The sequence below is a fragment of the Camelus bactrianus genome, chromosome X (genome assembly GCF_048773025.1).
Source record: "Camelus bactrianus isolate YW-2024 breed Bactrian camel chromosome X, ASM4877302v1, whole genome shotgun sequence".
Lineage (NCBI taxonomy): Eukaryota > Metazoa > Chordata > Mammalia > Artiodactyla > Camelidae > Camelus > Camelus bactrianus.
In genome coordinates this window covers 102,087,435-102,115,145 of record NC_133575.1, presented here as the reverse complement: position 1 = coordinate 102,115,145, position 27,711 = coordinate 102,087,435, and the positions used below count along the sequence as shown (strand labels likewise).

Sequence of the window (27,711 nt, the reverse complement as noted above, 5' to 3'; positions counted from 1 at the left end):
CTCTTGAGAAGGCCCAGGAAGGCAAGGAAGAGTGATGGTAGACAGGACTCCTCCAAGTAACAAATCTCTCTCTCTCTCTCTGTCTCTCTTTCTTCCTCCTCCTTCCCTTCCTGCATCATCCCCTCATCTATCCATCTCTTAATACTCCATCTGCCCTTATACACCAATATGTTTAGCTCTCAGCCCAGCTCTTTTTGAGCTGAAGGAATTACAGAGGCAAAATCAACGGCAGCCTGTAATGCCTCTAGGCCAAATCTGTTGTTTTTCAGACATATAACCAATTAAACATGGCCCACTATGGCTTGCAGTACTAACAGAGTATGGAAACACAGGGCAAAACTGACATGCTTTCCAAATAATTGCTGTAAATCCAACATTGAATAAAAATCTGGAGTTTGGAGCATTTAAATGTAGAGTAGAAATTTTTAATTTGATGAAATCCAATTTACCATTTTTTTCTTTTCTGGATGTTGCTTTTGGTACGTATCTCAGCAATCTTTGCCTAATCCAAAGTTGCAAAGGTTTTTGCTTATGTTTTCTTCTAGATGTTTTATAGTTTTGGTTTTCCATTTATGGCAGTTATCCAATTTGAGTTAAGTTTTGCACATGGTGCAAGGTAGGGATCAAAGTTTTGTTTTGTTTAACATATGCATATCTAGTTGTTCCAGTAGCATTTCTCAAGAAGAATATCCTTTCTCCATTGAACTACCTTGGCACCTTTATTGAAAATCAATTTTATATATATATATAGACATATATACACAAATATAGATAGATAGATAGATATAGATATAGATAGATAGATAGATTCTTAATTGGTCAATATTTTATCCTTATGCCAGTTCTGCACTATCTTGATTACTCTAGCTTTATAATAAGTTTTGAAATCAGATGGTATGAGTCTTCTAGCTTCATTCTTCCTTTTCAGTGTTGTTTTGGATATTCTAGGTCCTTTGCATTTCCATGTGCATTTTAGCATCAGCCTGTACATTTCCGGGAAAAGAAAACAAAACCTGCTAAGATTTTGGCAGGGATAGTGTTGAATATATATATATATATCAAATTTGGGGAGAACTGACATTGTAATAATATTGAGTCTTACTAACCATGAACATAGTTTATCTCCCCATTTATTTAGATCTTTAATTACATTCAGCAATGTAGTTTTCAGTGTGCATATTCTTCCTGTCTTCTGTCAGATAGATCCCTAAGTTTTTCATACTTTGGAGGCTATGATAAATAGTAGCCTTTTATTTTAACTATTAATTATTTCTTTCTAGTATATAGAAGTATAATAGTAAATAGATTTTATGCTGTGCAAACTTGCTAAGCTCACATATTAGTTCCAGGAGCTTTTTTGAAGAGTCCATTGGATTTTCTACACAGACAATTATGTCATCTGTGAATAAAGGCAGTTTTATTTTTCTTCTTCAACATGTATGCCTTTTTTTCTTGCCTTATTGCACTGGCTAGAACCTCTAATAGAGTATAGAATAGCTATGACTTATTTGATGTGTAAATAATTCCCACCCATTTAGCTTTGTGAAAAGATGCATAAAAAACAATGGAGAGATAGCTGAACAATGGAAGTGTCCTCTAAAGATGTTATATTGGGGACAAATGATTGATCACTGCCTTTATCAAAAGGCCAAAGCTAGATTTCCAAACTACTGCACAAAAATTTCTTCAGAAAAAAGTAAATACTATTCATGAGGAGGAGGAGGATACCAAAAAGCAAGAAGCAAATGAAAAATAGACTCTAAATTTCATAGAATCACATACACTCTTCCCATTATTCTCATTCTCTCATTTGTATTTTCTCCCTCTCTTTTCTCTCCCTTCTCCCCTCTCTTCACTCCTCCCTTTCTCCCTCCATGAGTTCTTTAAAAGAAACAGTATAGCATAATGGTTAAGATGGCAAACTTTGGAGGTCAGTTGCTGCTTTAAAATCCCAACACTTGCCTGGACAAGTTTCTTAATCTCTCTGTACATCAGTTTCTTCACTTGTAAAAAGGGGCTACTAATAGTGTCTGCTTCATAGGATTTTCTTAAGGATTAAATTCTTCATTTACCCCCAAATTTTATTGATTGCTTATGAGATACCAGGTACTATTGTAGGTTCTGGGGACATAGCAAAGAATGAAACAGACAAAATTCCCTACCCTCATGCCTATTCTAATGGAGAGATACTGTCTTTAAACACATAAGTAAACTATATAGTATTTTTAAAGGGAATAAGTTATAAAGGAGGAAAATAGCAGGGCAGGAGGATAAGGAGAAATACAAGCAGGAAATTTGTAAATTTAAATAAAGTGGCTGGAGAAGACATCAGTGAAAGTTGACATTTGAGGAAATATTTAATTTATTTAAATAAGATAATACATTTAAAAATTATAGCCATTCCTCACATACAGCAAATAGATAATAATGGTTTTATTAACTACAATTTATTGAATGCTTTCTATGTGTCAGGCACTGTGCAAAGTGCTTTACACAATATTATCTTGTTTAATCATTACAACAGGCTTATAAAGCAAAGGTTATTATTAGCTCTTTTTACTGACAAGGAATCTGAGATGACATTGACTTGTTCCAGATCACATAGGTAATAGGTGATAAGGCCAAGACTGCAGCCATATCTGGGCTTGTCCCAAGAGGCTAAGTTCATCCATCCTTTCTAAAAATGCCCTTTGTGCTTTGGGACTATATTAGACCCAGATTCAGAAAGATTAGAAGACTGGTCCTACTTTTGGAGGCCTTAGTTGGAAGGAGTAGCGTTGAGTAGATAGAAGGTTCTTCAGGGGCCCTGAAAGGTGGTGAAATCTCACCTTCTTAGCATTTCAACTTGAAGATAAGGCGATCTTGCCTGGGGCTCCACCATCAACACCTGACTAACACTCTCATTACTATGTGTGTTGGGTGCATACAACCTGAGAATGGAGGAGTGGGGAGGACAGAAATAAAACTACATTACTGGTCCATGGCTATGTCTTCATTACAGAACATGCTTTGGGTTTTCAGGATGGTTGCTTGCTAAAGATTAAACAGAAAAGAAAAATGAGGTAGGACTCAGCTCACTGATGACTGAACTATAAATTTTGCCTGGAAAATACGGATGATGCTATAAAATTCAGGCCACCATCTGTTAGTGCTTGCTTGAAGTAGCATTTGTACTGGTTGATTAAGATGTCACATTCATATGAAGCACAAATCATCAGTTACTGGGTGCCTAACATCCCTGGATGGTGAAGATGGTCCAAGAAGAACATCGTGTTGCTTGAAGAATATATTTATATGACATCACAAGCCACTGTTTTGGATCACTTGAGTGGGGTTGAGTGTGGATGGAGATGAGGACAACTGAGAAAATGGGTTGCCTGAATTGACTGGATAATTTAATCAAATGATCAATTGATTAGTCCTATGCCATTTGGCAGACCTGATATGAGTTTGGCCATCACTGTCTACAAAGCTTAGTGTGAACTGGAGGATACACGTGACAGGGGAAGAAAGCAAGTCTGGTCAAGCCCAAAATTCCTAATAATAAAAAGAACCCATTACTTGTACAGTGTTTTATAGTTTGCAAAGAGCATTCTCATCCATTATCTCATTTAATTTTACCGACGACCCGTTGAGGCAGGAATTCCATCTAGAGCTTACAGAGGAGAAAACTAAGGCTGAGAAGAGATAGTGTATTTTGCCCCAAGCCACAAATAATAAGTGGCAGAGCCATGAAGGAAACCAGGGTCCATTTTTCTCTAAATCCTAAATTATTTTCCCGACTCCATAGAGCCCAAGGGTAGGCCAGTCTTCAATTAGAGTCAAATAATTTTAAGTACCTGACCAAAAAGAAAGCAAAACATCCTTTATAATATGCAGATTGAGAACTTAAGAGAATTCACTCCCAACAGAAGTAGTAAAGACTGCCAACTCTATAAAAAGGGCCAGGAATTTTAGAAGGAGCAGTAACATTTTTGAGTTCTTCCTATGCCCTAGGCCCTATTCTAAGTGCTTTACTGCATGCATTTTCTCATTTAATCTGAAAACTACCCCCTGACGTTGGTTCAAGGAGAGCTCATCACTTGCTTCAGTGGCATGGATCATACCCCATCCTGGAGGTTCCCTTCAGGTGGATGTCCAGGTGCCCCAGCAGATACAAGACAGGGCAGTGGTTCTCCATGCCCTGGAATCTAGAGGGTTTTGCTTTTTTGGCATCAAAGGTCATGATGACAGAAGTAGGTGTGCTGGGCTTTGCTCCTCAACAGGGTCCTTCTTTCTCAGGGAAGGAAGGAGATGTGTTCTCCCAGGGTTTTCATGAGATGCTCTCTACTCAGCCTCTTCCTGTTTACCTTCATTTCTCCTATTCGGGCCTATGGAACCTTCTAGAATGATCAAGCTCTTTTATGGCCTTCACAGTAGGCACCAGGGCACCTGCGTCAACTGTGATCTTTGTCAGAAAACAGTATGCCACCGCTACCCCCATGTCACTTTCCCAGGGCTGCTCCTCCTAGTGTAAAATGCAGATAATCCTTCTTGTTGCTCCTGGCATCACCAGGAGGGTGTGAAAACAAGCGCTATCATGTCTCTAAAGACCTTTGGGAAAAAATAGCTAGTCACACATACGCTCTTTCTAGTGTTTCCTAGAACTTTGGATAAAAGTGCATTTCTGCGTCAGTGAAGTTGTCAGGTTCAGTCTCTTTCCCTGAGAACGTTGACGGTCCTTCTGCCAGGTCTGCAGTGATTGCCTGTGTTATCCCGCAGGCTGTCATGCCTTCTGCCAACCACATGCCCGGTGCCTCACTAAATATTCATCTCTCTGCCGTCCCTCTGTAGCATCCGTATCTCAGGGACTATTGAAACATAACCAGCATTGTCCCTGGAAACACATTCATTTTGGAGGCGGTGGGTTTCTTTACTTGGGTATCTGGGTCTCTGTCACCCACCTGGAGGCAAGAAGGAAACAAATACATGGTGTGGATGGCTGTTGTTTTTTTTCCTTCTTTCTTGGAAAATGGAAGTCGTTACCATTCATTACCAAATGCTACAATGGACAAGGCATTTTGTGCTAAGCAACAGGAGTACCAAGAAAAAGATGTATTCCCCCTCCCCCACTCCCTGTTCTGCAAATGCCTCCTGGTGAGGAATCTGCCTGTCCATTCTGTCACCATTTTCCATTCCTATTTTGGCTTCTAACAGATGAAAAAAAAAAAAAAAGCTAAAAAGAAGTCTAAAGAAGCTACCTGGGCTCAGAGAGCCATTGAAGTGTGCTTACTACATCCTTCCTTTGTGTGGACCAGTGGTTTGCGATCTATGTTCTGTAGAGCTCTTGGGTTCTGAAGCAGGACCTCAGAGCCCGCTGAAAGTAGGGGTAATGGGGAGTCTAAAGTGGGAAAAAGATAGGGCTCCAGGCCTCCACTCCACTTCCCTGAGTGACTCCGTTTTAATCTGTTCTCTATATTGAGGACTGATTAGATTTCATTTTTTAAAGCCCTTCTGCTTAGAATGAGTTTGACAACCTATGCGTGGACACCCAGCCTGAGGCTGTCCAAGGAACAGAGTATGGGATAACAGCCTTTTTCCACCATGGCCCGGCTCCCTAGGGACAGGCAAAGCAGCCCTGACTCTGGTAATCTGGCAGCCCCCGTATCGATTCTGTAAGCTCTTAAAAACAAAAACAAAAAACAAAAACAAAACAAAAAAACAAAAGAAGCAGTAAAGGAAAAAAAAACTTCCTTCTTCTGGCCACATTGCTCAGAACAGATGAAAGGAACCAGGCTGACGGGTGATGGTTCCCTGAGAGTACAGCCCTAAACCCAGGCTGCATCTGAAGTCCTCGGAGGGGGAAAAAAGGGCCGCAGATTTTGAGTAATGCTCCCCAGCTGGCTTCTGTTCTGAAGACTAAATGAACACACACTATTTCCACTCCATTTCCTTAAACTGGCCTCTGTGCTAGGCTGTAATGAAACCTGTAGGGGAAGAAAGGACCATTAGCTTGGGGAGAGGATGATTTTAGTTGCTTAAGCCATCCTCTCTCAGAAAATAGTCAGGCGGGTGTTTAAGCTAAAGTCTGGATTGTTACGTTGAATGCCATTTGAAGGCCCGGGGTTTTTTCTAATATTTATTCATTGTAGGTATTTCATACAATCTTATCTACATTTTTGTTATAATTTTAAAACTCTTAGCGTTTTTATTTTATGTTCGCTGACTAATTCAGCTTTATCACCAGCTATATATAGTGTCACCATCAGCCCAGCCCTTGGTTATACTGGTCTCTTCATCTGCCACGTTCCCTTTCTGTTCATAGCATTGCACCTATCTTGAATGACGTCCATCCTTCAACTCCACCTCTCTGAATCCTGGTTTACTGGGAAGAGCTCAGTCTTTCGAGTTAGATAGATATGGGTTTGTATCCCAGCTCTAGCATCTCGGACAAGGCACTTAACTTCTTTGAGCCTCAGTTTCCTCATCCATAAAATGGCGGTAATAATTGGACCTCCCGCTCTACTAGAGATTGTCTGAGGATTCAGTGAGATAACTTATGCAGTATGCTGGTTCATATTGGTCCTCATTGAATAGAACTATTGTTACTACTCATATTGCAAAACAATTAATATGTCACTTCCTCCTTCATGTTTCTCGTGAGGCAGCCTGAGAGCATCCCGACCTCATCTTGAACAACATCCATTTAGCATTTAACCAAGCACTAATATGTGTTCATTAAGTCAATCAGCAATATTGTACATCTGGTATGTGATGGGCACAGTACCAGATGCTGGGGTTGGGTGGGAGAGAAGGAGGGGAGGAGGTGGAGAAATCAGGGCTAAAACAGAAACAAATTCCGTCACTGCTCTCAAGCATCTTATTTGCTAGTAGAGAAGATGCTCATATACACAGATAACTAGAAGCCAAGAAAAAGCGTGGTGTGTTCTGCAAAGAAGGTGGAACCACAGATGCCGCTGGAGGACTGGATGCTGCGTAATAAAAGACAAAGTTCTGGAAAGAACAGCTTCATTCTTCTTAATGTTCCTCCAGCTCACATAGGGCTATGGCTCCTTTAAGGAAGAGTAGGTGGAATTCTATTATCTTCCACAGAGCGTACCAGAGTACATCATGGGCTCTTAGTATATGCACTGATACGAGACACTTCTGTAAATTGTCCGTAGGAAACAGAATCAAGTGTCTTCAACACACCCTGGGAAAGACCACTTATTCTATTGCTTCATCGTCTTGTGAGGATAGAAAGTGAACGCCCTGTAACTCAGTATGTGAAAACGTTAACATGGCTTAGCCTTTTTTTTTTTAATGAATCGATGAATACATAAATGAATCCTTTTCCTTGAATCTTGAAGATCTTTAAGGTTGTTTTAAACAAAAGAGACTTGTATGAGGGATTTGGGTATTGAGCCAAGTATAGGACTTGCTGCTTTCCCCTGAGCCCGTGATATTACAGACAGATGCATGGAGCGTTTCTGAGGTGCTCTCACTCCACAGGCCTCTTTATTTTAACCCACCACTTGTCCCTGCCTTTCCAAACTAGCGTCTGGGAAATAACGCCTGATCGTGCTTTTGGGAGATGTTGGTTCTAACCATCTTGCCATAGCAGGCTGCTGCCAGGCCTGTGGGCAGTCAGATCCCCCACCCCATCTCAGCAACCAATTCCCCTCCTCCAGTTCATCCTCCTCCCCTCTGTCCCCGCAGTCATCCTTATCTTCCTTAAGTGACTCACTTATTCCATTGTACACCATTTTTTTAAGGCAGATGCCAATGACTTGGAATTTGTCCTAATTGAAACTAGGCCGGGCACCAGCAGCAATGAGCAAAAAAACCAAACAAATAAACAAGAAAAACCCTGAAAGCCGAAAGACTGCGGTTCTAGCCCCAGACCTGATCCTTATTAACTCTGTCATCTTGAGAAAGTCATCTAGTCTCTCTGAAACTCCATTTTGTTCTCTGCTGTTAAATGTGGGGACTGGCTTTGCTGAAAGTAGCAACAAATAGCTAGACACACCCCTCCCCATCACCACTATTCACACCAATAATAGAGCTGGAAACACGAGATCCTTCCCAGGTAATTTACTAGGGCTGCGTTTTAAGGGTGGTGGGCTGGGAGGATGGGTTTTAAAGGTAGGGGGAGGAGTAATTCCCATCTCCCAAGCTAGTGTTCGTAATGGTCTATTAAGAACACATTTAGAAGAAATAGCCTACTTCTGTAGTCTCCTCCTCAGGACAACTAGCTGGTTCAAAGTGGTTTTTGAATAGCACCATGCGTGCGCAAACTCCTTTCAGTGAAACGTAGAGCTGCTTTGCAGAAAGCGGAAAAGTGGAGTTTTCCTCTAATGCATTTAAAAATGGTCACTTCACCATTGCCAAACTTCATTACCGCTCCCAAGAGCTAAAGCTTTGAGATTAATGAGCCTCATCCCAAAGAGAAGGCAGTGACTGTTAAAAGAAAAAAAAAATCAGCGACACATGCTATTTACTATTCTGCATTCTTTGAGAATTAGTGTCAATAATACTGTTGCAACATTTTTCAAAATAAAGGATGGAGTTTTCTAATTGTCTAGTGAAAAAAAAAGTTCCAAGGCTGAATCCCCAGAGGAAAAGACGTGAGTTTAAATCATTAACACCACAAATCTCTGATAATTGTAGGGTGTTTGCAAGTGCCTTAATCAGGATGGTATGTCTGAGTGGCCCGTTTTAATTTGATCACACTGATTAAGTTTCTGTAAACTAATATACGTTGTGTTCCCAATTCAATTAAATGAGAATCTCCTGCCATTACTAGATATTACCAAAATGCCCTGATGGGTGCAGACTAGGCCTGCTATTCTCAATTGCTCCTGACTTCCTGATTATATAATCTTTGTATTAAATGAAATCAATGAAAGCTCAAATTAAATTCAGCAAACTTTAAGGAGTAAATATGTTTTCCCCCTACTTTCGTTATATTTTCACCTCGAGGTATGGAGCGCATTATTTGAAGCTCATTGATTACCATTAGTGATACATTTTACAGGGCTCTCTCCCTTCGTAGACCGGTTCCTAGAACAGTCTATCGTGTTGGAAGGCACTGTAAATGTGGGTGATGAAACAGGCGCTCTCCCTATTATATATGTATTATAGTTGTGCCTCTTTGACTCTTGGTAAGAGGCAGCTTATGTAAATGCAATTGCTTTCTAAATGTAAATGCCTATTGGGTCATCGATCACTCCGGAGTTGGAGGAAGCGGAACAGTAGGGGGAGGTGTGAAAGAAACTATCTGGGGACAGGAATGAAGAAAATTGCTAAGTGGGTAAGGGATTGAATCGTTCAAGCGGGAGGACCTGGTGAAGGGGGCTGGGATGGTGGAAAGAACAGCCCGGGAGCTACCTGCGAGAGCAGCTACAGAGCCCTGAAAAGGCCTTCCTTTCTTAAGATCTTGAAGACTGACTACTGAAAGAGAAACCTAGTTAGTGCAGGTTTGAAGCAGGAGGGATGGAAGAGAAAGCCTGCCTTCATTGGGAAGCGGGACCCGGGCATTCTGGGTGCCTGTCTTTAGCGGGGCTCCCAAATCCTTGCCGCTCTCGACAAGCCACAGGGGTTGTGAGAGTCTTCTTTGTAAACAGTCCCTTAAGGGTGACGATCACTTGCCTCACCCTGGAGTCGGAGAGTACCAAATAGACCGGATGCCGCCAGTTCCCAAGCCCTAGCAGCATCGTCAATTTTGGGGGTGGTATCGGGAGGCAGGCAAGCCCAATGGCGAACACAGGAACCATCTGGGTGAGAGTGCCCTGCAATTTTCTCACAATATGTTAGGTCCTTTTTATGGATTCTGGCTTTCGAAACCTGCTCTAAGCCAAAAGTGTGACTCACAGAGTAATACAGCCCTCTAAATCAATTTGTAAGACATCTTGGAGATAAACAAAGGGAAGAGGCTTTCTATTTTTGCCCCACTTCTTTTTTTATATCCCGCCTACTTCCAAAAAGGATTTGAAGTGACTTCCAAAAAGCTTTCTTACTCATGCCTAGGAGTATTTAAGAACTATTTCTTAAAGTTGACTCGTGTGTATCATATAAATAGAGAGGAATGATTATATAAGAATATGAATGTACCAGGGATCTCTCGCTTTATACCGTAGATAAACTCGGGGGAAGTGTTAAGTGAGTGACGTATTTTGGGCACTTAGTCCATTCTTCCCTTGGGAGTCCTTCGGGTTCCATTTCCCAGCATCTGCAATCTCCAAACACTGCCTTTCCTCCCAAGAAAAACTTTTCTGTCTCCTCCCCATACCTGCAAGGATATGTATTTACTTTCTAATAAAGTACATGATAATAAATATAAACTAATGCTTGTAAGGGACTTAATATGTCAGTCACCCTCATGCTCAAAGGATTTCCTGTAATGGTTGGGGAGAGATTCAGGAACAGAAATAATGTTGTAAGAGTTGATCCCAATGCCTGTAGAGTATATAGCCTAATCACAGACCCAAAAATATGTCTAAAAATTTAGGAGAAAGAGTCAAGTACTGACTCTAAGAGCACTTGTTGCTCAGAGAAGGGAAAGAACAAGGTCGTCTGGATGGAGCCCCGTGCAATGGAAGAGCCTTTCGGTGGCGTCCAGCAAGTGCTCAAGGATGGCTAGTAAAGGAGATGAGCGCCTGTGTGGACAGGGTTTGTTTGGATCAGAGAAGGCAGGAGGGAGAGCATCCCCACCTGCTTTTCCCCTTGGTCTCCCTCCTCTCTTAGCCACCTGCCCATCTCACCTCACACCACTTCCTTTTTATTCTTCTTTTTCCTCTCTGCTCTTTTCTCTGCTCCCCCTTCATCCTTTCGTTTCCTCACCAACCCCTTGACCCTGCTTTCTTCCTCTCTGTCTCCTCCTTCCTCTAACTCTGCTTCCTCTCATCCTAGTCTTCTGATGAGTCCTGTCCTAGTTGCCAAGTCACTTTAAATAAGGCTCAGAGGGGAGCAGTCAGACCCAAGAACCCTGAAGATGAGTACTTCCCAAAGCTCTAAGACCATTGGGGGCAGGGAGGGCAAGTGGATCCTTCACTCCCTTTTGAGAAATCACTTTTCCTCAGATTCGCCCTCTGGAGGGCCCAAATGCTTTTGAGTAGGCGTGCTTTTGCCTGTGTCTCTGGCACCCGTCTCTCCTCCTCCCCAACCCTTAGAGGGGTTTTAGTTCTGCCCCTCTAGCATCTGTGCAAGCACTGCTAGGAAATGGATGAAGCCAAGTTCTTAGCTGCAAGAAGCTTAACTCAGAGCAGGAGGAAAATGCTTTGTAAATGTAACCAAAAAAAAAAGGTGGAGGTTATCAAGAGCTTCAGGAGGACAAGAGAAGGCTCCCCTCCTCTAAAAAAATAATTTAAGCAAGGCAATATAGCATCAAGGTTAAAAGCAGGAGCTCTCCAGCCACCCTGTTAGAGGCTAGCATGCCAGCGCCACCTCTTACCAGCTGTGTGAATTTGAGAGTTGCTCAACCTTTCTGTGCTTTAGTTTCTTCATCCATAAAAGAGGACAACAGTACTATCACCTGCCTCATAGGTGGTGATAGTGACTAAATGCATTACTCTGTGTTAATCACTCCGACTCATGCCTGGCACGTAGTAAAGGGTCACGGAGCACTTGCTGTAACTGACTATGGGTTTGTGCAGGACTTCGAAGACTGCTTGATCCACGAGGCTGACTTCCATGTTTTGTGCAGAATGCTTTTCTCAGTACCTAAAGAAGCTGACCTGGGGTTGGGCAGGGAATCACTCGAAGCCATTTCCAGTGTCAAGGGCAGTGGCACCTGTCCCTTTGCCCCCAGAACCACACCGTTTGCATGTGTACTTCCCATGGGTCTCAATGAATGAGGACCAAGTAAAAACTGCCCATGACCCAGCCAAACCTGAATGGACAGCTCCCTCAATGGGGCCACGGAGATCACCCTCCTCAGCTAAACTGACTGCATTTATCATTCTGAAATCAAAAGCTGAACAGGTGGATAGCTCCAGAGACTTGGGTTTCTGATGCCATTTAACACTGGAAGTTGTACCCAGAAAGAGACAAAGAAATGCTTGGGTATAAATATACAGCAAATTTAAAATGTGAGCAGATATAGAACAGTCTAACTTCTCTTTTGCAAGCCTTCAACTTCAAGTTCTACCTAATATCCACCTGTGCCTTTCGTGGCTGGCTAACAATTCCACCACAGGGGTGGAATTTTTAAAAACTCATTTTCCTTGATTTTCTTTCATGTCTTTAACCTGGTGACACTGGGAAAACGTAGCTCCAGCCTCCGCCCCCAGGCCAAATCAGAAGACGTGGGGGGCCACTGCTTTCTCTGAGAGCCTGAGTCTTGGCTTGGTCAGTGGTGTTATCCTCGTGAAGGGTACACAGCTAACCGGCACAGCCATCGCAGCCTTGGAGCCTTGGGAGGGGTTCTCAGAGCTAACGAATGTTTCCTTAAGAGATCCTGAAACGTGTGTGGGGTAACACATATTTTATCATAGTTATTCTGGCTCTGCGAGTGCAATGAAAATGTTAGCCTTGGCATATCAATCGTGTTTTACAGATGACTGTAATTTCCTGAATGTCAAAACTCCAAATTTTTCTACTAAGCAAACTTTTCAGTGGCAAAACAGATTGCCTCCATAATGTATCACTGTGGGCAGGAAAAATGAAATCTTTATGCACTGTATTATGAATCAATGAGGCATTGAGATTCTTGGAAGGGTGAGTGGACTCTGGAAAATGAAAAACTGCCGCTATTCCATCTCTACAAACCGCTGCTCAGGGAGTGGAGGCTTCGGCGGCATTCAGCATATGGACCCCCAAAATAGTGGATTCAAGTTGAAACCAGTTCCTGTCTCTCCCTGCGTTTTGCTAGGGTAAATGTTGCTGCAAATATAGTGTGAGCCAGGGCATTGAACAAACCCTCCTAACACGATCCCCTTTGCTTGTGGGATAATGTCTCTGCTGGGTGATTGATAAAGGGAGCCCGAGAGGACGGCATGTTTCATTAAGAGAAAAATAGTATTAATAGCAGATCATTGTGGCATGCATACCGGGTGCCCTGCATCGTGCTAAGCATTTTACATGAATTATCTCATTGAAGAATCACAACACCGTGAAATGGGTGCATGCAGAAACCAAGACAGAGAGGTTAAGTAATTTGCACAAGGTTACATAGCTGTGGCTTCCTTCCAGAACTTTCTGACTCCAGAGACGGAGCTCTTAAGCAGAAAGCATTTATCAATGGCTGACTGTTTCTCAAGACTCGGAGCCAGCTAGGTCCAAGGGCAGAGAGGAGAGGCGATATAAAAAAGACCCTCTTTCCACGTCGCCCACAGCCTTGGGAGGAAGAGCAAACTTGGAAATGAACACCAGCATCGCAAAGTCAGATGAACAGGGTCCTCTGGGAGAAATCAAGGTAACCCTTTCTAGAGGCTTCAAGGAAGGCATGGCTGCTTCAGCTCTGGATATCAGGAGGAGGGAAGCCTTGAGAAGACCTATTTGGAGAGACAGGTAGAGAGGAGCAGGCAGTGTTGTGCCTGGGGGACCAGCAGAAGCAAAGGCAAATGTGAGACACAGGGAGGAAGAGTTTGGTTGGCTTAGAGCAAGGGAGTGCTTGTGCAGGGGAGTGCTGATTGGATGGATAATACGTCTGGACCAGTAACTTAGCGATAAATCCTGGACCTTATTCAAAGTAAAATCAGTCTGCTAATTTCCCCTGCAAAGCCTTGCACTTTACCCTTTGTATCTTTGCTTTCACATTTACTTTAAACCAGAGATTCCTGATGGGTCCTTAGGCCCCAGAAAATTTCTAAAGTAGCCAAGTTTGCCTGTGGTGTCCTCAGTTTTCCTTCTTAGTTTCCTGTTCCTTCCTCAAAACTTGGTGCCCGTCTCTTTACATGCCCTGCACACACACCCTGCTCCAACGTGGGATCTGATTATTAAACTTATAGGCGAGATATCTTAGAGGTGATTTAGACCCTCTGCCATCTAAATGACTGACAAATCTTAGTGGCTTATGACCCTCTATCCCTCTTTTCTCTGTTCCCCACCCCCACACACAGGACGCAGAGCCTTTTTTTAAATTGAAGTATAGTCAATTTACAATGTTGTGTCAATTTCTGGTGTGCAGCATAATGTTTCAGTCATCCATGTACATATGTATATTCATTTTCATATTCTTTTTCATTACAGGTTACTACCAGATATTGAATATAGTTCCCTGTGCTGTACAGAAACTTGTTGTATATCTTTCTTACATATAGTAGTTAATATCTGCAAATCTCAAACTCCTAATTTATTCTTCTCCACCCCCTCTCCCCCCTGGTAACCATAGGTTTGTTTTCTAGGCCTGTGATTCTGTTTCTGTTTTGTAAATAAGTTCATTTAGGAGGCAGAGCCTTAAACCAAAGGAATAAACCTTACATTGTGGTTTCTGTGCCAATTGTGAGGGGGGAGAACTCTGCTTCTCAGTACCCTGGAAAATTCTGCCACCGCACAAAGCTGACCCTGGTGGCTCATCCTATTAGGGTGTTGCAGAAAGCTCTGTATCTCTTCACGCAAAATTCCTCATTCTCAAATAAATGAGCAAAATGGCGTGGCATAGCAACATGAGTCTGGATGTCCAGACATGGGTTTCAGGCATCTGTAACTTGATCACTCGCTAGCTCTGTGACCTTTCACCTCTGCGCACTAATACCTGCATCTATGAGATGGACTGGACCTATCTATTTCACAGGCAAGCTGTAAGGATCTAATGAGAGATGATGAAAATGTGCTTTGTTAAAAAAAAAAAAAACACAACTTTGCCATAGAGAACTTTTTAGAAGAACAGGACAAAGAGAATGTTATACCTTCAAAAAGGTTTGGCATAATAGCTCTTTAATCCTTGAAAAGGAACTGAGACATCAAAATCTTTCAAATGATTTAAGAACCTCCGAGGTGAGTCACTTGTCACCTGAGCTATGCTTGGTACATTGAAATGCAGTCACAGTTTCCTGTCCAAAATGGACCTGCCCGCATGTCAACTGTCAACACATTTTTCTCACCATGAAGAAGGTGAAGGTCGCTGTGTTCTCCCCTCGTGCATTTCTAGTGACACCTTGACTTCTGAATGATAAAAGGAAGGCAGTGGGGCAGGGGAACAAGAGGACTTCACAGAAAGTCCTCAGGAAATCAAATCTTGTTTTAACGTCAGGTGTGCATGACTGATTCATGATTCTGAAAAGGAAAAGAAGTCTGATCAAATGGTCACCAAATGGCCTCATTTGAAATTCCTGTGCTTTCTTTGAGCAGAAAGGATCAGGCATCCTGATTGGGACTATTGAAGCAGCCGTTCACTGGCACACCATGGCCAGTCACCTACGGGCTGTGATTTCAGGAAGGCCTTCTGCCCCTTAGTTCTTGCCCATCTGCTGCCAGAAATTCTCCCATAAGTGAAGAGGGTGCAGCGTCGCCCCTCAGGGATGCCTCTCTAAAATGGAAGTCCTGGTGGTGCCAAGTACCTGACACCTTGATGAATGGAGTTGGTCTGCGCACTTTCTTTCCAGATCCAAGTTTGGAGCAACCTAAGCTGAGAGATTCCAATAGGAAAAGGCAAGAGGAAAGGGGAGGTATAGGATGGGGATGGTGGAGATTGGAGGACAACAGCCCTTGGGGTCTGTAAAGTAGTGAATGATCTCAGAGGACGAGCTGATGCCCAGCGAGGTCGGAGAAGGCAAAAGGACCACCCTGGCCATTTCCAAGGCTTGAGTGATGATAGACATTCCATTAACTGACTCACCAGTCTGCATTCCCACAAGGTGCTGGGCCCAGTGCTGAGAGATAGGAGAGATGCCGAGGAGTCTTGACCGTTAAAGTATGTACCACCTGGTTGGAAAGACAAAACCAGAGAGGTAGACTCTTCAGACATCCACTGGGGTCTGAATGAACAGAGACTAGGGAGGAAGACACTGAATTGGCAGTTAAGGGACCTGGGTTCCAGTTCAGGACCCACAGCTGATGAGTTGTGTGTCCTTGGGCAAGTCACTTCCTTTGTTTGAATTTCAAACTTCATCTCTAAAATGATAGTTCTATACTGTGCCCTGGATACATCAAGGCGAAGATACAAGAGCAGTGAGTCATTCATCTTTTCCCATGAAACTTCTGATTGTTATTAACCTGTCTCCCCTCCCTCTCCTCCTCCCTCCCATCTTCCTTCTACCAGGGTAGCAGTGGATTTTCTTCAGATGACCCTTCTGAAAAACCACTGTGGGAAGGGGGATGTCGTTTAGAGTCCTCATCTGAGGCCTTAAATCCAACTCACTGTGGGTCATTATCTCTGAGAATTAACCTGGATTCCAGGGAGAAAAGCCAAGCCGATGGGGGCGGGTAGCTCTGTAGGTGAATCTGACTCCCCACTGATGTATCTTCCGAGTGAACGGCTGATAGAAGAATCCAAGGGTGGCACCACCCTCAAGCATTTGCCTTAGGTGGGAAACTGTGTCAGGCATGGTACCCAGTCTGAGCATTGACTTGCAGTCCTTCTTTATGGTTTTCAAACCCTGCAATGGCGAATGAGTGAGCTTCTACCAAATGGAGGGGCTGTCTTTTCCTAAAGATGGTTCTTGTTTGTCAGTCACCTTGGGCAAGATACTCTGAAACCTGGGGAAGGACTCAGAGATGATTTTGGATCCCGGCTCTGCCACAAAACGGCTCCTGTGACCTGGGGCGCGACCCTGTCATTCATCTCTGGGCTTTGGTGTTCTTGTTGGTAAAGTGACTGGACCAAGTGACCTCTGAGGGGCCTGCCGGCCCTGCTCCTCTGTGTGAAATGCGAGTCTGTTGCCTTCCCCTGTGGTGCCCCCATCAGTCCTCACCCCAAGGGCTTGCTTTCAGCAAGTGGACTCGTTTACACACATGGAACATGGTTCTCGCCCATCTGGAGAAGAGCCCAGAACTCAGTCTGTGCGTAGATGGAGTGACCTGCTCCCCACTGGGACTAGAAGATGGCCCCACCCCCTTCTCAGAAAAATGAGGCTCCATTTTGCCCAAGATGGTGCTTGGAAAGTGCCATTTAAAAGGGTTTCTACTCGGTCAGAAATAGTGGGATGGTTGTGCTTTCATCAACCAAAATGGGACCGGGACTTATATTTCAGCACATCCATAGTTGTCTGATTTCACATACTGTAAGTTTTCCCACGCTGTCACATTTTGAATGGGTCCCCCCAAAAAACTTTTCTCCAGAACTTGGGTCATTCCAGGATGATATTCAGTTATAAACTGGAGGAACAGCCTGTGACAGGGGAGGGCTGGGGAGGGCTTGTGGCCCCTGGCTCCCCAGTGCCACACCACTGACACCAGGGCAGGTCCTCTTTTTGCCTTAAAGGGGAAACACAGTTATTCAAAGTCTTTTACCTACATCGTGAAAAATAAACCTCTGACTCTCAGAACCTGAAGAACTCTTGTAAGCTTTAGCATTAACGTAACCTTCAAAGTCATTCCTTCTGCTCAAGCACAAACTTTGTGTCTCTGCTGCCCCTTCCTGTACTCACTCCAGTGTGACATGGATTCTTTTTTTAGAGAGAGAGGTTGGGTGGGGGATGAGTGAGTTATTTTTCCATTCCCAGTGTTATCACTGTAAGGAAATGAGGCTGTGCCCAGGATTGGATATAATGCTTATTTCCACACGCGTACAGCACAGCCGTGTTACCCAGTAATTGTGCCTTTTGCAGCCTGAATACCTGCAGGGAAAAAAAAAAACCCTCCCAGGGGAAAGGAGGCATGACCCTGCCAGCCCTTGAAACTCTGAATGGCTCCCATTCTTCACAGTTTAAGTGGTAAACCAGGTCTGTTTCCCCCACAAGCCGGGGTTTTGCACTTCGTCTCTCTCAGCACCTTAAAACAATATTAGAGCTCATTAACATCCACCCAGGACTGGAGAAGGGCAGCCTTCATTTAGAGGCAAACTTTTCCCCTGTGCTGTTCTGGGAAATAGCACAATGCTGAGAGCAGGCATTTATCTGAACTAGTTTTCCTCTAACGATTTCTCCAAAGCGCACCCGACGAGCCTGCCTCCCTGAAAGCACGGGGATGGCGGGCCCAGGTGGACCAGTGCGGCTGGCTGCAGCCTGCTCACAGTGCCCTTAAATGATATTTATGGACTGCCTGCCATCTGCAAAAGCCCTGTGACTTGATTCCTTGTCTTTGGGGAGGTCCCGAAAGAAAGGATCCCCTGGGTCTCCAGATTTCTCACGATGAGATGGCGAGGGAGCCAGCTACCTGGTTTCCTCATCTGTGGACATTTGGGCTAGAGGGGTCGCCAGCTGCACCGCAGCCCCGGCCCTGGCCCCGGCCCCGGCTCCCAGCTCTGCCGTGCTCAGATCCCATCCCGCAGGCTCCATCAGCCACCAGCCCCCTCCTTTCACAGCCTGGAACATCCAGCGCCCTCCTCCTTGAAACTTCCTGCTCCGGCCAGGCCAGCCGGGCCCTTGGCCTGTAGCTCCTTAGGCTGTGCTCAGTGCCCAGGTCCAAGTGAGGATGTACGACCAGTGAGAGCACTCAGGCTGGAGGCTGAGACCCGCCTGGCCAAAGACCAAATTAAGGCATCATCAATCAGGGCGGCGGGCCAGAGTTTGGGCTCAGGAGTCACATAGACCTGACAGTCACCAGCTAGCTTTGCGATTTTTAGGAAGGTCAAATAGCATCTTTTAGCTGAATACCCTTATCAGCAGAGCGTCAACAGCAAGGACAGTAACAATAATAGTAATGAACATTTGCTGAGTGCTGTGTTCCAGGCTCGCTTCCAAGAACTTTATATATATTTTCCATTTTATCTTCATTGAGATCCAGGACAAGAGATACCTAGGATGCTTATCCAAAGAGCAAGACATTAACCCCCAGGGGTAGCATTGAGACATTCCCCCGGCTTCCTCCTGATCCCTGGGGGGTGACGTTGACCCCTTTTCACCTCCGCCCACTCTTGTGGAGTCAAGAAGAAAACCAGCCCCTCTCCCTGGCTGCCCTAGATGCCAACCCACAGGGGATGACAATTTGCCAGGGAGATGCCAGATAGAAACACTCAGGAAGCTGAGAAGTACCATGTGGAGCGGGAGGAGTCCCCAGAAAGGAAGGCAGGAAGCCTGAGCTTGTCCATCAGGGCGGAACTGGTCTCCACGGGACATGGGGAATCCTACCCCTCTGTGGGGCCCCAGCTACCTCATCTACACACTGAAAGGGTTTTTCTCTAAAAGTTCTTTCCACCTCAAAAACACACTGAGTATTAATGATCCAAAACTCACAGAGTAATTTTAGAATGCAAAAAACGTCAGGGGGCTGTGTAAGTGGCACAACTTTTCATGCTGCCAGGTGGTTGAGTGGACTCTGGGTGAAGGTTGGTAACTATGGGTCCCAAAGCTTGGAATTTCACATCTTGTTAAAATCTCAGCTTTCTCACTGTTTGCAAAAGTCCTTAGATTTATGTGCTTTGGAGCCTGCTGGGCTTTGGGAAAGAGGAGAGCTAGATTTCTTTTAAAAAGAAGTAAATATCACCAGTACATACTGGGCGTAGGATTCCACATTGGGTTTGGATTTGCAGACATTCAGAAATCTTCTTTTCTTGTTTGGTCGGTGTGAGACCTTCAGCCTTTTCCGAGTTGGTTTTCTGTCCAGTAGATGCTTTTCCTGGAATGCTTATGTACTGCTGAGGATTCTAAGTCAACCCATTCAAACAGCCAGTGAAAGTTTTGGCTGTCATAGCTCAGTGGGCTCCCAAGGATTGGTCCTGCTCCCTGCCTCTCCTGGGTTACCCAGGAAAGCCCAGCCTGGTCGTGAGTCCATAGCATCAGCTTGAAGGGGAAAAGGAGAGAAGTTTGGCATCCAGATCATTTCGGTCTTCCTAGTGTTGTGAAGATGATCAAGTGAAATTGCACAGGTGGCGCTGCTGGGAGTAGCCCACTTGGTGTGAGTGTCACAGGTCACTCTTCTCACTGGATACAACCCAACTCCTAAGCCACAAGACTGTTCTGACAAATGTACCCAAGACAACACATCTAAATGAGCATCCACCCACTTCAAAGTAGCCCCTTCTTCAAGCCCCACTCTTCTGAGGCTGCTGCCACTGCTGAGCGGAGTGTTTACGGGACTCCTCTTTGGGGACTGTATCTGAGTCACACAAGAAAAGCAGTTAAAATGGCAACTCTAGGGCTTGGGGGATCCAATCCCACTGGAGGCATATGTGCTTTTGAATCAATTAACTGTACTTTCATTTAGTCTGTGATCACATATTAATGTTGTTTGATCTGCACACCATCCTCCTTGATTTGACCGAGTCATTCACACACAGTGGGAGGATCTGTGCAGTTGGCTTAGACATCAACCAAGGAAGGAGGCCAGACCTTCAGCTTTCATGACTCAATGTCATATTCAGGCCCCACAGACTATTTAGGACCACCAACCACAGTTCTTATTTCTGTACCACTCATCGTTACTCCAAGAACAAGATGTGCAAAGGCTGAACTTTAAAAGGAAAATACAAAACCAAGCTACAGGTATAATAAAATGTTCACTCCTATTGATTTGGGCTAAGAATTTGTTTCCTTTCTTAAATTAACTTTTTATTGATCACTCCTATGACCTTAACTTGTATAGTTTTTCTGGTCTTCTTCCATAAAAAACGGCTTTAATATTTATTTCCCCTTTGAGTGGTGCAGGAACAACCTTATTGTGGCCTTTCGTGAACCAGTGGCCTTAAAGGAAAGTAAATGTTTACAGCAGGATCCTCATAACTTTGCTCCAGCCAAGTTCCCTGGGCTTTCCCTGGACAGCAGTGGGCATCCTTAAGCTTGCCTCGTGCCTTCTCTTGTGGGTTCACTTGGTTTGTCCACACTCTGGGCACCCCTGGGATCCCTAAGAGACTTTCAGTTCTGAAGCCACATGCCTGGGACAGTGATTCTCGAACTCGAACATGTGTGTGCATCGGAATTTCCTGGAGGGCTTGTTAAAACACAGATCGCCAGGCTGCAACCATCCCTGAGTTTCTGCTTCTGTGGGTGGACTCAAGAATGAGCATTTCAAACAAGTTCCTAAGTGATGCTGATGCTGCTGATTCTGGGAGCACAGTTGGAGGATCACTGCTCTAGCTTGTTTGCAGGAGCAGAGGTCCTGGGTTTGTGTCTCAGCAGTAGGATAGGAAGAATACAGGATCTGGAGTCAAAGAGAGACTGGTTTGAGCCTGAGGGCCCCAGCTTAACTTGTGGTGTGACATTGGGTCAGATCACATCTCTGTTAGTCTCAGTTTCTTCATCCTCAAAATGGGAATGATGACATCTGATTCACAGTATTGTTGGGAGTTCATGTGTAAGTTCTGGGCACAAAGCATCCCCAGCTTCCCAAGAGCTACTGACAACTTGTGACTTGTGGGCAAATCTTTGCCTCTCTCGGGGCCTTGATTTCTTCACCTCTAAAGTGAAGGCTTTGACCTTCAGATAATTTGCCACTGCAAAGGTTTCTTCTTGCTCGATCTCGAATTCTGTGACTTAGAACTCAGGTACTTATTTCAAGATAATCCGTTACAAGTAAAATTTTTAAAATGGCTGGTTCTTGTTTTTATCCATTTACTTACTTTTAATAACCTTAAACTTTCCAGCCTTCTTTAACATTGGGCTACGACACGGAAAGCCAGGAACAGCTGCCGGCTATAGCTGGATCTCCTTCATAGCTACAGCCTGCAAATGCTCCGGCACAAGCATAAAGTGGTATATGTGTTATTTAATACTGACATCTAGTGGCTTTTCCTTATCAAAGAAAATGATAGGCATTTTCCTACTAGCTCATCTGAGTTCTGCTGCTTCTGCTGTAGACATTCATTCAACAATCTTTTATTCATCACTTATTTTATGTCAAACATTGTGCCAGGCCCAGAGGAGCTTATGTTGATAAATGATACACGATCCCTACCCTCCCAGAGCTGCTCGTCCAATGGGGGAAGCAGACAAATCACTAGGCAATACAGCACATTGTGATGAACGCTACAATGGGAGACGCCAGCACAGCTAGAACAGAGGAATACCAGGACAGTTAGGTCTGCCCAGGAAGGTCAAGGGAAGTTTCACGGAGGAGGCCATTTTTGAGTTGAGTTTTGGAGATTTCCAGGTAACCTACAAAGGACAGATAGAAGCCGTTCCGAAGAGTAGGCACTCCATATACACAGGAAAAGGGCCTGTAGGGTCTTTGCCTGGGTACAGTTTGGAATATTAAAGTTGCTTTTACCTACTTGGAACATAGAATATAGAGTAGGATTTCTCAACCTTGGCACTATTGACATTTGGGGTCAGATAATGATTTGTCTGCCTTGGAGGATATTTAGTGGCATCCTTAGATTCAACCCACTATCTGCCAGTAGCACCTGACCCCAGTTGTGACAACTGAAACGTCTCCAGATACTGTCAGATGTCCTAGAGTCAAGGAAGGGGAATGGAGAGAGGGGTGCAGAATTACCTGTGGTTGAGAAAGGCTTGTGTAGAGGGAGTTTGACAGAGGTAAGGCTGGAGAGAAAGAAAGGTGGTTACCAGGTCCCACAAGGCCTGGCATGTGGAAGAGCTTGAACTTCATGTCATAGTTGACAGGGGGCCATTAGGGGTTTTAATTAGGGAATGATAGGTCAGATGTGTGCCATACAGGGGTGTGGAATGGATGGGAGGCCAGAGACAGGGAGGTGAGCCGGGACGCTGATGCGGTGATCCAGTAGAGAAGTGATGAGGGCTTGACTCCAGCAGTGATCGAAAGGATGGATTTGTGAGCTATCAAGAACTAGAATCAGCAGGACTTGGGGAAAATTCAGGTGTTGGTGGTAAGCAAGATAGAGGAGTCAAGGATGGCCCCCAGGTTTCTTGCTTGGACAGCTCTTTCTCTGGTTGCTGTTGTTCCCACAGTTGCTTATCAATGACAGGCGAAAGGTGGTCTAGATTTGTAGAGGGTGGCAAACATTTCCCTGTGTCCTGCCTGGAAAGGCACCCTGGGCATACAGAGGCACCAAACAATGGCCTTTAAATTAACCCGAGTAACTGAGGGAGAGTCTTGACTCCACTTTAAAGATGTGACACCTGGTCATCTTAATTAAGTAACATGCTTGGTCACAAAATACTTCTGTTCAATCCCTACTAACTGAAACAGGCTGAGTATGAGTTTTCTGTGGCTGAGCTTGGCTCACTCATTTAAAACAAAATCAAACCACCCTTCAGGTTTATGTCAACCTGAAGGGAGATATCCAGCAGCGCCCAGACCTGCTCTCACCTGCATCTTGTTCTGTTTTGATCAGTGCGTGGATACAGGCATTGACAAAAGAAATAAGAAGAGATGGTGAAGATATTGGGGGATAGAATCAGAATCGAGATGCGTTTTGACAGGCTTAAGCTTAGTCAAACAAGAAGAAATTAAACAGGACCACAAACACACTGCATAGGTCCGGGACAGAGTAGATTGGGTTTCCAAATGGCATGTGTGTAAAAGAATGAAAGAATTGAGTTGACTGTGTGTCCGTGGCATGGCGTGCCTGACAAAAAGGCCGATGTGATATGATGCCACGTTTAGAGAAGAATGTGCCAGTGATCGACTGTTCCCTGCTTGTTACTTGTCAGACTGTGCCTGGAGGGCATGTTCCAATAAGGTGGAATATATTCAGGGGCAAACAAAAGGATCGTGAGGGGACTTGAAGCAGTGGAGAGAAGAGTTGAAAACCAAATTTAGCATAAAGAAGAGAAACCTCGGGGTACTTAAACGCTGTCTTCAAATATCTGAAGCCACACGTGTGGAACTGGAAACCAATCCTTAAGTACGTCATCGAGGTCTGAAACGACCACATTTTGCTGACAGCTCCACATTAAGCCCAGATCACTCTCTGGGGGCACTATCTGTTCACTCAGCTCTCTTTTTGGATGGCTGGCCCACAGGCACCTGGAACCTTCTGCCAGAGACCTGGGAGGCCTCCTTAACCCCTCCTCTATCATCTCCCCTACATTTTCTCATCAAGTCTTCTTCCTTCTACCTCCTGAATATCTCTCCAGTCTGCCCACTCCTCTTCTGTCTTGTTTTCTGCAGGAGTAACCTCCACTGATGTCCCTAATTCCATCTCCACACACCATCCACAGTGAGCTTTCTAAAACACAGATCTCATCGTATCACTCTCATGCTTATAAAACCCTTTAAAGTCCTCCCTGTCGCCTACAGAAGTCTAAATTCTTTAATGTAGCATCTGGGGCCTTCTACGACCTGGTCGGTGGCTACCTCTCCATCCTCAATTCCTGCCACTACCCTGTAATTCCCAGTAAGATGTTTTCAGTGCACTTCCTCCACACGCAGCAGGCTAGTGTATGCCTCGGTGCCTTGGCTCATGCTGATTTTTCTGCCTCATACTCCATTCCACTCTTCTTGCCTCATCTAATTCTTTTTTGTTTTACAGAAACTTCCTCTAGCATTAGGCTGGGCTCAGAATCCCTGCAAGGTGCTGGCATTGTGCCTTGTACTTGCTCCAGTCGTTCATAGCACATCAGATTGAAATGCTCTCCTTAGGGACCCGAATCTTAGCCCCGTCGGCATCCCCAGTGTCTGTCTCAGTGCCGGGTACACATTAGGTGCTTGAACAGAACTGACCACTGGAAGAGCGCTGCCCGTGTTTCTGTACATACTTGCCTCCGCCATCAGATTCGCATCAGGCTGGACTTTCACATCGTCAGTTGCTCTGGGTGGGAAGACCGCGTCTCTGGCATTTCCCTGACAGCTCGTCCTTCAGGATAATGAGCATCCTCAATCCTTTGCCCAACCAAGCCTTCCCACTTACCTGCCTTCCCACTTCCAACACACTAGGCAATTTGTGAGGCCACTGGACACTCCTGGAGACTTACCCTTCAGCGGATCTTCCTTTTCACCCACGGGATGGTTTTTCAAGCAGCATCAAGTGTTTCCAGTTGAGGCAGTCAGCCACCTCGGGCCTATTCTCCCTGAAGGAGGAGGCTGCTGGTAATCACTGCTTCTCCAGAGCTACTGGCATCTGAGTGTAGGTTAGCTGTTAGCACCCCCAGGTGTGCGAGCCCAGGTGTGGCTCCACTCATTTCTCTGCTGCCGTGGTAATCCCTACAGCGTAGAGACGGGGGCTGCCCACGCTGGACTGCCCTCCTCTCATACGGACACTAGGGGACCTTCAGCTGGAAGGAGTCACACATCCATGACAGCCTCTGAGAATGCCTGTCTCTGCCTTTCTGTTGTGCCTCCTCTCCCTCCGCGTGCGGATGGTGCTTACAAAACCCTGGTCCTGATACTAACCCCAGGGGTTGCAATCCATCTGCTCTGAAAGACAGGGAACAGTTTCTAGTTGGAAGGAGAACCACAGGCTTGCATGGGGGTGGGGTGCACACTAGGAATGACCAGAAGATGTCACTATAGGCTAAAACCAGTCAAAGCAGGGCAGGAGGACTGCCAGCTAAGCATGAAGGTGAGTCCATTATGGGGGGTTAAGACGCCCATTTATAATGCATGCCTGGAAAAGCTGGTTGAAAGGTTAATCCAAATGTGTCACTAGACTTCATAAATTTCTCTTGTTTTCCCAAATAATCAGACTAATTGCCTGTCTGTCGCCTCAGGCTTAGTATAAAGGCTTGACAAACACATACTGAAGGAAGGAAGGAATAAAGGAATACCAAAACTAGGCATGGAAGGAGGGAGCGCATGGGAACAGCAGTCACCTTTGTTGGTCAAGGCTACTGGGGACCAACAGCTGCTAGTCGTTAGCAGTGGGTGTTTACAGAGATGAATTTGAGTGGCACCAGCAAAGTCAGGTCCTAGGAAGAGCAGTGAGGTAGGTGAGGGTGACCTTGGCTCCCTCTCCAGCCTTACCCCTAGATGCTTCTCCTGTGGCCCATGCTTCCTTATTCCAGAAAAGCACATCAGGTGATTTTTAAAAATTTCTATGATTTTTGCATGGCACTTAGAAGAGGCTCCAGAGTTTTTATATGGTGAAGCATGGACTTCTGTTTCCAACTCTCTCCCTCCTATTCCCTGGGACATTTCATTAAATAAGCCATTTAAAGAAGTCACTGCCATTCTGCTTTGTGGCTGGTGTAAAGGCAAAGTCCGGAGCTGAAATGGACGAGGTGAGACTCCTAGAAGAATAAGCAGAGCCACTGTCCCAGAAAACATACTTTAAGCAGATACACAAACAACTGATGGCCATTCGGTATCAAAAGTGTTTTAACAAAGGTTAAGTGTGGCAGAGGAAGAGGTGGCTGCTGGCAGCAAGGGGCGGGGTCGGTTTTCTCAGAGGAGAGAGAGTACTTGGACTGGAACTTGAAGGATGCCTAGAATTTTCCAGTCAAAGAAGGAAGGTCACGGCGGGCAGAAGAGACACCTTGCACAGCATAGAGGCACACAGGACAGACCCCAGGGTGTTGGTGTTGCTCAAAGCCCAAGACTTGGGAGAACCATTTGCTCAGAGGACATCAGCCGCCAGACTCAGCCAGTTGGGTGATTGAGTGTGTGTTCAGAACCACCATCTCTCAAATGCGAATGAAGAAACTTGAGAAAAGCCGTGATTTTCCTTTAATGAAACAAAATGCTAATATTCCGTGTTTACTGTTGTTTTCTTTCCACAATATGACTTCCTACAACCTCATCCTTCATCCGCTGAATCTGAGCGGAAGCTTCTTTCTGATTAAAGCACCAGTGCTGAGGTGTTTTCTCCCCTCTAGTGTGCCTGATCACATCACAGACTGCGACGTTTCTGGGCTGTGGTGGGTCTGTGTGTGTGCACCTGCCATGTACGGGTGTGAGTGTGGGGGGCTGGTTTAAATGTTTGCTAGTCTGCTATTTGAGCAAAGAATTTTTATCAATTTGCAGCTTTAAAGTGAAGATAGCCATACAGCAGGGCCTGCACACAGCAGGGCCTGCACACGTGCTGTCCTTTCAGTGGGGTAAATAAAAACGGCATTTTGGAGCTGATAGAGTTAACTCTCCACTGCTGGGAATATTATCACATGAGAGAAGGCTGAACTCAAGGTAGTCACTTGCACATATGCCATTGGCAGCTACCATGTCTATTTCAGTCAGTGACTAACTACAGTGTTTCTGGAGGCCCCAGGCAGCTCCTCCTTTCTCCGCATACCACTGTGCTCATGTAGGAGCTGTGATCTTATGACAACAGCCAGAATCCTAAGCACCATGTCCGACACTCTTTCAACGAGGTTTTGTTCTTTACTAAGATGTCCTGATGAGACTAGATATTAGAAAAATGCTTTTGTATATTTAGTAAGAAAGATTAGAACTTGAGCTCACTTGTCGACCTCATATCATTTCAATGAAATCACTTGTTTCCACTGAGTCTCCATTTCATGATCAGATAATGGGGGCTTGGGGGTGAGGAGTGGGAAATAAATGAGGTCATTGGGAAGACGTTGTCACTGGTTGGAGAGAAAGAAACAGGGGAAGGGAGGAGGGGGAGGGGAGAATGAAAAGGCCGATGTCCTGGGCCTAAATTTCATACCTGCTTTAGCTGTGGTGCCAGCAAATTAGGTGAAAAAATGAGCTATCTGGACAGGCTAGTGGGACTCAGGGAGGGGGCAACAGCACAGTTCATGGGACAAGTGCCACCAGATGGCCCTCATTCCCCTTTTGCCTTCCTTACTGATCAGTGAGCATCACATAAGCCATGCACCTCCGTGACTCCGCTGTGGCACCCACATCCCTGACTGTTGGCCTGTGTGCTTTGTTCAC

General features: G+C 45.0%; 1 protein-coding gene and 1 long non-coding RNA gene across 3 annotated transcripts in view; one reads left to right on the top strand and one right to left on the bottom strand.

Annotated features, from left to right (window-relative positions):
- HS6ST2 (heparan sulfate 6-O-sulfotransferase 2) overlaps positions 1-27,711 on the top strand; it is a 272,524-nt gene that overhangs the window by 241,667 nt on the left and 3,146 nt on the right. The gene's annotated exons all lie outside the window — the stretch shown is intronic.
- Positions 2,357-27,707, bottom strand: LOC123612315 (uncharacterized). The gene is made up of 3 exons (XR_006719539.2): positions 24,852-27,707; positions 15,758-15,843; positions 2,357-4,943 (listed from the first exon to the last, which is right to left on the bottom strand). It is a non-coding gene; the product is annotated as an uncharacterized LOC123612315 (long non-coding RNA).